Source organism: Saccoglossus kowalevskii, chromosome 12 (genome assembly GCF_978046115.1).
Source record: "Saccoglossus kowalevskii chromosome 12, keSacKowa6.1, whole genome shotgun sequence".
Taxonomy (NCBI): domain Eukaryota; kingdom Metazoa; phylum Hemichordata; class Enteropneusta; family Harrimaniidae; genus Saccoglossus; species Saccoglossus kowalevskii.
The window spans coordinates 18743674-18755490 of NC_140652.1; positions in this window are offsets into that span (position 1 = coordinate 18743674).

Genomic DNA, 11817 nt, shown 5'->3' on the forward strand with positions numbered 1-11817 from the left:
CAAATGGACTTTGAATATCACAGTTACTATTGCATTGTTTGTCAATAACGACATAACATACATTACACAACCTACCTTGACCTATGACGAGATTTATATTGAGCAAACATGCAATTATAAAAAGGACTTTCATCTTTGCACAATAGGACAGTGGGTGTTGCATGCGGTTACAGGAGGAAGTATTTTTCAAGTCCTAAGAGAATTTATGAGAACAAAGAGATGTTAATAAACAGAAGATGTTGTTATTGAAGTCTAATACTTGCGCATTGTGATCGTATGACAAACACTAGAAGAGTTCTATGCATACATATAAATCAATATTTTATTTTACTATACACTGTAAAAAAGCATGGTTGCGGATCCACAAATGTGTAAGTAATGGCTTCAGTATTTTTTCTCAAAAAATTCAGACACGTGCATCTATGTTTTATTAACAATAAATTTGTGTTTGATGCATAACATCTTCACATATAGTTTTAGTAAAAGTACAGTTTATGACCTTGATATATGACGTGTGTGTATATATACACGTATATTTAACTACTGTATCAGCTGATATTATTTGAAAGGTGACATGTGTCACAGTGCAATGCCTGCTTATTGCTACTGAAAGAGGCACCGACATCACACACACTGGAAGGGGCTTCTTTCACTGATAGAATAGGGTAGACAAAACAATAGTACTGGCAATGAAATACACATACACCAACATATTACGATAAAGATTCTGGCTTTCATACCTCTCAAAATAATTACAAGAAGAAAAGCACAGACAAATACAATGAATGAATACACTAAAATGTTGGGATTGATTTGGGAAGTGTGCATTGATGATAACTCATAGTTCCAGGATGTGGAAATGAATGACAGTCGATGGCTTCTGCAATACAATGACGGAATACAGAAGTCTTGTATGCAGAGGAACGCCGCTGATAGCAGGAGATCACAGAGCAAGTTTCAAAGAATGATAATTGAGGCATTTGTCTCAAAATATCGCATCAGCAATACACTCGGTTGAAATGATGAACCCCCAACGGCCCTCAGTCCAGCCTTTCTAAAGGCTTATATTCAGGTACACTACCTGGGTTTCCACATGAGCCAATTAAAATGTGGTCTTAATAGCAGCTGTCTCAAGTAGGCAAGTCAGTAGATCATAAACATAATTTGTTATGTAAATTACAAGCATACATGGTAGATTGCAATTGTCCTTCCAGAATTGTAAACAAGTATGACCTGTCAATCTCCTTTATGACAGTTATAACACGGCAATGCACGTAGTTTTTTCCCATGATTCCATGCACACTATTTGCAGGGTTTTAGCTAATATGACAAAAACATAGAATAGAGGATGCTGACATGTTGAACGCTAAACATGTTGAGGGAACACGTTAATTCATTTTAAAGCAAATACGTAATAAAATGTTATACTAGGTTTATATATTGACTTGTGTATTAATTTAACTTCCGCATATATACTGTAGCAGGCGCTATTGAACAATAATTCTGACTTTACTGAATGGTGGACATGTAAACTGTGAATATAATTGACATATATTAATGCGAAGTTGCAGTTGTTAACTTATGACCAGATGGCTGCAACTACCCAACTGAAATGGAACGAACAAATTTGATCATACACAGTTAGTTTGACATATATTCTCTTGCCACCTAGGCCAATACAAAGTCATGAAGTACAATGTAGTGTGTATTTTCAATCGCTCGGGAAAATTCGGCGACAAAATACACCGCATCATTCATGAAAACAACTCGTATAAAAACTTCTGCAATGCATACATTGAGAAAATCATACATACCTCTTATTATGTGTGGCACAGCAGAATTAAAGTTGTTGGAATGATTCTCGTTTAAATGATGTTCTCCTATTTATGTCAATTTTTCAAATACCATCTGTGCATGCCCCATGCTTTATCGATATATGCCATCTCAATAGCCTCATTTAGTTATGACTGTTAAATCACCATATGAGCGATGGGAATTGTCGTTTAAGTTAAATGTCGGACACGCATTGGACAAATGTTAGTGTGTTACGTGTTTAAAATAGAAGCAATAGTGAATTCAATTGTTATAGTCATGGTTACAAATTAGCTGAATGGAAAGATTGACTAAGCTTAGGTGTGTATGTTTTATCATCTGTTGTCTGTGACAGGTGTGCTTCCCTGCGTTAAGCAGAATTACGTGCAAACAGAATGTTCCCAAATCCAGGACAAGTCATAGATTTTTTTTAATAATTGCTTTATCAAACTCTGTTCAAATAAATACTTCTGTTCAGTTGCTGTGGATAACTGGGATTATCACAGGCGCATGCATATTTCGATTCCGGCTTTAACAAGTCAATCTCAGCGTACACATCAATCACAGATTCACTAACGAACAAATTAAGTATGGGTAACAGCCACTTGTAACATTGTCGTTTCAGTTAATCTGAATAACAACCAAAAATAATCACAAGAAAATAATTATACTTTTATAGAGCTTGGTACCAACAATAAACTTCTAACAACACTAATTTAAAACTAAAATTTACAAACTAATCTTCAAGGCTACATTCAGTTCAATCAACCACTGCTAGATATCTGACATTGAGTCTCAATCAGGTAAAGAACAAAATAGAAGGGGAATTTGTTTGCCATATTCAGACATGGCTATTATGTTTGAGTTGAAATATTCAAGCTTTTCGTGTAATAAACATGAAAAGTATTATGAACTGAAACTTTTTTTTGCAAATGCGGAGGCATTAACAGGAATGTTTTACCTGGAAAACTAGGCCAGGTAGGCAGAATATTATAGCATAAAAACAATTCAAGAATCTATGAGTAAATAACACAAACAGTAGCTGATACTCTGCATGCTTGATGAGCTGCAACTACAAGTATTACTTTCATGTTATCAACAGAGCGGCTACATAGCAGCATGAACAGATATGTGGCGGAGTATGCGTATATAGGACATTGACCTGACCAGTTAATCCAGGGTAATATGTAACTGATAACCTTCATGACGTGCTGTCTGACATTGTTTGTCACCAAATAGAAGGCAGTGCATGATGACATTGCTACTCATTCAGAAATACTACAATATATAAAAACAACATGATTTCCCATCCTCTTTGTAACTAAGGCCGTCTATATATAATCTGTCGTCTGCATATTTTATAGCGTATAATTTACGTAACTGATACAATAATATGACAACTTATACAAGACATATTAAGCCTCAATTGTACATGTGCAAAATTGATATATATTTGAAAATTCAGTGAGTTTGAAGTTAAAACAAATCAATTTCTTCAGGTTGGCAAATGTGTTTTGGTTTATGTATATGCATTTTAAAGTGAAATGCCGGATGTACATAGAAACAATATTTTGGAGGAATCAGATAAAAGCACTGGGTATAAAGTTATAAACACTGTTAAAACTGGACGATGCCTTTCACCACCAATATTTTCCCACTGGTGGATTTTGTATGACTCGGGCACTAAAACACGCGATCCATTAGCGCGAATAATTGTGTGTTTAAAATAGAAGCATTAGTCAATAATATACTTGTTATAAACAGAATTACAAAATCGCTGCATGGAATGATATGACTAGGTCATCCTTGTGGTGTGTATTTTGTCATGTGTTGTTTACGGCTGATATGCTTCAGAATTATGTGCAGACAGAATGTTCCCCAATCCAGGACAAGTCCATACAAATGTTTGTCACCGAATGTAAGGCAATGTTATTTTCCTGTTCTAACATTGCTACTGTTTCATAATTACTACAATCTATGGCTCTGAAAACAAAAATCCCATCCTCATTATAATTAAGTCCGTCCACACACGTACGTATATTTTGTGTAACTGTTACAATAGTTTGACAAGTTATACAATATATATGAGACCTCCCTTTGAAATGTGCAAAATTGATATTTATTTAAAAAAATAAATTCAGTGAGTTTAAAGTTATTACACAAACAACAAACAAAACAATGTTTTTCTTGTTGGCAAAAGTTTTTTGGTTACGTTTATGTGTAGAATTGTCTTCCATGCTGAAACATTCCTAGGATAGATTGAATAGAATCCATAGATGTATTCGTCATACTTAAAAATAAAAGAACTACTTTTTAAAACATAATAGTCATTCTCAGAAAAATCAAAAATTTAAAAAAAAAAAAAACTTCCACTGTATTTCACCTGTAATTAGTGAAATGCTTGAATAACTTATCATTAGGCAGCTGTGCTCTTATTTGACATATGAAAGGCATGGGATGCGTGGCTGGTAAGAGAAGTTGCGTTTAGAACTACTTTCTATGAATACGTGGAGTTCTTAATTATTGTGTAGTGTAACCGTTTAATAAAAAAAAATAGAAACGTCTAATAAAAATATTGTAGGTAGATGAAAATAATCCATGAAATGAGATAGTAGCCTGGTAGTCATAAAGTTTCAGCATAAACTTAATTTAAAAAAAATAGTATAAATACAAGCAATACTGTAGGTGGTATAGGTGACTTCAGCCAAGTAAACAATGTTATGAGATGTCTCCATCTCGTTGATTGAAAACAAACATTTATTCTTCTGTTATCATTATATCGAATCCATAACAGCTGCAGGATATGATATGACCAAACGAAATAAGTTTGTGAGAAAAATATGTTGCTTGGTGTTTTTCTCAGACTGAGAGATTTTTCATATTATTTTAAGTGTTTTATACAACAAAAATTGAATTAAGCTGCCAGTATACTTTTTCTCACGTAAAGTTTTATTTCACATGCATTCAATTGTTCACATATAGTACACCACTACTCTAAGCCACTGTGATGCACTTTATTAAAAATTAGGTTTTTGATTGACATTGGACAGCCTGAATATGTGACGCGAGTTGGATTTCTTTGAGTATTTATTTCTCTAAGAGTAAATTCGATAATTTTCGGACAATTATCCGATAATTATTCAATAAGATACTCGCAAAGTTCACATGGATCCCCCTACACAGTCTTGTGACTTACAATACGGAACTCTTTACACTGCGTTTGGTTTGATGAGCTCTTAGTGACTGTTATGCGTTATTTACAACACATTTTGGTGACCGTAATACTGCGTATGCACGAGTTCAGTGGTAAGTTGGTCGATATTAAATATTTATATACATCATGGCCATGGTAGCCAGTCAAATTCACGCATTACTGGTAGCCATATTCGTTTGTCTACCCGCTGACATATTCATATATCTCCCTCGGCATCCGGGTACCGTTCTCTAAAACTAAATAATCTGTCAATGAAACACGATACGCGGCAATATTCGTGAAATAAATAGTTTACTAGGTAAACTTTCAGTATACTGCCTTCTATATCACAACATAGCAATAAAATCATGTTTTTATTTCCAACTTCAGTTTGTGTACAATGAAAAATTGAAAGTTCAAATAAGAGTGTCAAAAATGAAGAATTTTAAATGACGTTATCAAGTCCTTTCTGTTGTGTATAGTACAGCAGCACTATAATATGGTTTACAAACATATAACAATATTCAAATGTTCACCCCAACGTAGGTGGAGGTCGTCGTAATGAGGTGAAGCATTACGGAAACGTTATTGATCCGGTGCGTTGTCACGTTAGAATTTATAAGAAGTATGTGTCGCTGTGTACCAAAGAAGGGAATTTAAAGGGATTTTATTTGCAGCCCCTCCGAAAATACGAAGAGTCGTTTAAAATCTGCTTCAGTAAACATCCGTTAGGCCACAACTCATTGAAAATGGTTGTATCGGAGTTATTTAAAGCAGCGGGGATAGATGGGAATTTTACCAGCCACAGTTTACGAGCTACAGCAGCTACTAGTCTCTGTGAAAGAGGTATTGATAAACAGCTTATTATGATACGTGCAGAACATCGTTCAGTTGAAAGTAAATACACTTGTATTACAAGCAATATCATCTTCCCAATTGCCAGACATTCATGTATCGCTAAAAAAATTTAAAATGAAATGGTCAAATGTCTCGGCAACGATTTTAGTTTGATGATGTGTTGATACTGGGCCACTTCCAATGACATCGATAGAATAAAAAACAAATGTATTGTCGTGTTGTGTGGGCATCATCTCAATATTGTACGAGAACTAACTTTGTCCTTTTTTTTCAAAAAGAGCTCGTAGCTATAAATTATCATCCCAGAAGACGAATGTCGGCAATACTTTAAATGGTGCAAGCTCGTCTTGTTCAGATCAAGACGTTTCAGTTTCCAGGAAGTTGAAAACCAGCACAAATAAATATGAATCATTGAATGTTTACAACAGTGTTTTCAATATTACTAGACTGAAATCAATTGATTTCATTGATAGTTACAAATCTATGTAATGATTATGATGTGCCATGATGTAATCAATATTCGTGAATGTTTTTGTTTGCATGTTTATTCGAAGTAGTTCGCGATATCATTCATAGGCTTCGTCGCGAAATGATTTCACGACCGTACTGACGGAGTGATAAATTCAAGGCAGGATATCAGAAATTACTGATATAAATTACTGATATCCTGTCAAGAACGGGGAAAGGGGGTCAATATCCTCGACATGCAAGATGTTGACCTCCTTCAAAATATCGCCCCAATACTAGATCATTATCAAAAATATGATATGATACTCTATTGTGCGGGGAACTCAGTTTGAGATTTGTATTTTTTTTTTATTTCAATTTGTATGTATGTATGTTTTTTATGATGAGATCATGGGAAAAGGCCTTGTTCATGTGGGCGGCGCAATTGTTATGATCTCATCGACGTACTCGGAGCAAGCAGTGACGCTCATTTCCAAAAAAAATGTTTTAATTAACAAAGCCAATACAAATAAAATAATCTCACATGTACATTGACTTATAAAAATGGCAAAACTTTTACAGTCGTGTATTTCATCTGGTCATCTACAATGTTGATAAAAGTAAAATCCATCAAGGTCTGATTCGTCGGTATCGTTCACAAATGTTTGAAGGGCGTCTGTGATGTCTTCACCTTCAAATTCTGTGTCACTGACTTCGCCCAAAAAATCAACTTTGTTATTTACTTCTTCAGAGTTGGCTTCCATGGCTAACACCTCTAGAAGTTTGCTGTTCAGTGACTCCATCATTAGCGGTTTGGTATTCACAGCAGTTTTCGTTTCCTCGACGGCGGCACTCACAAAGGTCCGGTAAAGGAAAATATAAACTGACCAAAAAAGTCCGGCTAAAGCAGCCAGTTTGCGGCAACAAAAATACATTTCGAAGCCTTGTCATTGCCATAACAACAAACCACGTGGGATTGTTTAGTGTCTGTCAATATTTTTGAACACTGCATTTTCATTGGTCGAATTACGTAGAAAGAGTCGTTCATTTAAACATATGTTACAGTCAGTTGACAGTGATTGATCACTCTTATCGACATGGGGGCGGGGAAGGCTGTTATCCGCAATGCACTTGCTGTTGGGATGCCACATTACGGTAGTTTCCTTCGCCGAGATCGACAGAATCCGCACAATAAAGACACATTCGCTGTGACTTTTTCTGGAAAGAAAGTAGCAAGTTTCAAACGTAATACAGCACGATTATTCGCGAACATATTGGACTTGAATTTAGCTGCTACCAAAGTCAAACAAAAGTCCGTCGTACCAGCAAAAAGAGTGTATATAAATGTGCTGTAAGACGTACCTTTGGGCTAAGTGGTCGGCGTACTCTTCGAATTCGTCTAAAAATCGCTTTAGGGTTATTCAGGTAAAATGATAACTAAACTTGCACGAACACTACAAAAGGTCCCTCCCGAAAATAACAAGTCCAACAAAAACGGACTCGCCGGCTAGCTGATTTAGAATATTTTCGTGTCGAAAGTTGACTCTACATTTTCCCAAACTGGGAACTGTACTGTATTCTGTGCAAGTTTGCTCGTGGGAGTATGATAATTAGTGTCGGAAGGTGTTCTTCCGTCTCCAGAAGATTGTGAAACTCGTGGAATACTAGAGAAAATAAGTTTGCAAATAAAACGTCCCCAAAATAAATACACTATATTGAGAAACACTGCCTAGTGTATTATTTGTGTTGTTTTCTACCTGCAAACAGAACCGCCCACTTTGCATAATCCCAGCTGTAATGAATGACATCACCGTTTTTATCAGCACAGACCGTCTCAAAACTCCATAGCGTTAAAGAAAACACGTATATAAATGTCGATTCATGATTTTTCTTGAAAACAACCTTCAAAGTAATTTATTTAGTATTAGCCCATTAACATTTTGCTGCTAAAACGGAAGTTAACCTTGATTGAAGAATTCATAAAAGTGCCAATTTTTCGGTGTTTGGTTTGAGACATACTGTTGGCCTAATTTTAAATAGCGTTTTAATTTTTGCAAGATTTAATTGTGTCATTTCCCAAACCACCGGTATACACTAATTGTAACACCAAAAAACATGATAGAAAATTCTAATTCTCATAAAAAATAAACAAACTTAATGTCAAAAATAGAAATACGTATTTAAACTTCATGACACTTGCCTCAAAACAGTGTAAATCATTCGACGCTAAAACAAACAAATTGTTGACAAAATTATAATGGAAATTACAAGTCAATTACGGGTTTCCAAACATATATAGATTGTATGGTTCCTTGTAAATTGTATTCCGATTATAGATATTTACATTTGTCATACCAATAAACTATCCTGCTACCTTAATTATATAACTTAAAACCCAGCACTCAGTAGATAAAAAAAAAACTTCACTCCACATCACTTACCGAATAATTTAGTGAAACAGGGATCCGTAAACATAGACTCGAACACGAGGTTTATTATTATTTACATCAGCTAATCTGCTCCCAAGATGGAACACTGGAACACATTGTCTGAACCTTAAGACAATGCAGGGAAAGACATGATCCAGGATATATAATGAAAATACAAATAAAGGTGGCAAACTCACAAACAAACATAATAATAATAATATTAATTTATTGACATTAATTTAACAACTTCGTATCATGTGCCTATTAAAAGAACTAGTTCCCGTTTTCGGACTACCGTAGAATGAACGGTGTAGAATTTGCATAGACTATTGAGGACGTCATACACATACTACGATACTGAACTTATATACACTACCAGATGTGCTACCAAATCGTGAATTAATCCTAAGTGAGTAAAAAACCTAAAGGCAAAGCTAAATTTAAAGAACCTAAAATCTAAGACACAATATTATGAAATATCAAAGTTGGCGTTGACATGCTGCGGTGACATACCCCGCAGATATTTGTTTATGTTGTACGAAATCTCTAAACCGTAAAGTCCAGTGATAATCCGGTGTCTTTTACCACTTCTGCGTACCAGTTGTCAAATAATTCGTTCTGTGCAACGGTGAGCTGGTGTTTCCATGTACCGACTTGACCTGTGAAAATGGACATTTGAGAGTCATATGTTGTCTAATTAAACGCATTAATTAAGTAATTTTTATGTTATTGGAAGGCATCGAAGGAGTCACCAGCGGTAATCAGTACAAGTGGCGCCCAGGTCAAACTTCTTACTTGTGATTACCATTTGAAAAGCGCATTGGATTGTGGGAAAATCAATGTTTATCAACACAAATGTGGCACATGCGCAGCGCGACGACTACCGCGCTTTAAAGGTTCCATGTAATTATAATTGTAATCACGAAATTACGTTTCAATATGTGGGATACAGTTTTTACGATCGTAAATATGTTTGTACTCTACAATCTTTAATGTTACAGTGACTTTAAATCAAACGACATATGTACCATCGTGTGTATCCGTGAAAAAATAAATAACAAATACAACCGTTGATCTTTGTGCAAAGGTAGTATAGAAAATAGTTCAAGAACACAAACCAGACGACTGGCAACAATCAACAAACAACGAAGTAAATAAGTTACTTCTCTTGTTACATAGTTTTAATAAATATTGTTTAATCCCATTTAGATATACAAAAATCAAAACAACTTATGACACTGATAAATTTCTAGAGTTAAATATAGTAAATTTTGTATTTTTTATTTGCTTTTTATTGGTTTCTATGACGAAGGTTTTTGTTTTTTATTTCTGTTTATATGTCAAACTTTGTTATTGTCATGAATTGTATTTACTACAAATGTATTTAGGTTATCGAAATTTCAGTTTAATAATAGTTCTGATCTTAGAAACACATCTAATAGCAGCACGTTCGTTTACAGAAATGTTAATCGTTGATATATATATATATATATATATATATATATATATATACGGTGATATAGGTATATATACAACAGAATGTACGATATATTGATTCAAAAATCGTCGAATGGTACATATTAATCTTATATATGTTTTCATGTTATCAATGTTGTTATGCGTACAACATTTGTTTAATTTTGAAACTAATATTTTATGTTTTACGATTACTATTTAATTTCATTGGAATGTTTCTCATTCGATGGGGATCGATAACTACTCACCAATTCTTACGAAAGGAGATTTCGATTTGTCAATAGCGAATGCATCACACATATGATCCTTGGCTTTGACTTTACGGTGTTTCATAGCGTCAAAATCACACCACTTGGCGATTGTTTTGACTTGCGATTCACTCAATGAGTAGCCAAGAAAAGTTGCAACTTTTTCAACTGCTGTGTTAAGGTTCTGTGAAAATGAATATTTGTCATTTGTCAAATGAAAAACAACGGGTGTTCTTGATGTTAATCATTGACAGTTATGATTGTGTTCTTGCGTCTTACCAAAAAGCATTATTAATAAATGGAAAAGGCCATGAACTGTAACACTATTGGGGGAAATAATGTCGCTCTTGTGCTTCTGTGAAGTTCTCGTTCTCAGCGAGATCTCAGCGACCATTTGTGGATAAGGATATTTATTAAGAAAACAAAAAAAATATACGTGAATGTAATCATATATCTTTCTTGACTGTAAGATCATATATACCTGACGGGACCTTAAAAACTGTGGCGCTGTGAGGTTCGTAACAATATTGTTATCATATAAGTATGGTATGAATATATTACATGATGGTCATTGTTATGTAGTCAATGGCTGCCAAATGCACATTAAAGAATGGTCGCCGAGATATCGTTGAGTGTGAGCACCTCAAACAGTGTTCTAGTCTCTCGCATCATTGCATCAGCTACTCCATCGATCTATGTAACCATGGTAACTGGAACAGTGGTCGCGACGGCAGTAGCCATTGACACTATTTGAGGAGGCAGCAAATAAGGTTATGGTTTTTATCAATGGCATCCCGGCGGTCATTTACGTCTAATGTATATCTATACAAATCTTACCAGTTTCATGTTTTCGTATTTGAGGAAAAGAACATTGTCATCATTCCTCTTGTCCCACCAGTACAGAACATGAGATGGCCAGTCGCCCATCAACACTGCGTCCAACACAAAGTAAAACAACATGACATGACAACGAATATACATAGTGCAATAATATTATAATTGAACGAACATTGAAGTATAACGGCTAAAGTGTTGTGACTTTACACACGATCCAAAGGTAGCTCATGAAAGCACATAAAGAGAGTTAAACATTAAATAAATAGAGAAGGGTTTTTTGGCAAAAAATATAAAAGGTACCTAAACGCCACAGTTTTGTGCATTTGACTTGTAAATAAAAGGGAGTCACAAATATCAGTTTTGATGCAAAATTACAGAAAAAAATATTCAGCAAAATTAGAACATTTAATGAAAAAAAAGATATAACATTTAATGGCAAAAGGAAATAGGTAAAAATTGAAATATCTCGTTCGAATAAATCTGAATTAAAAAAAATCTCAGCTATTTTAATGAAAAA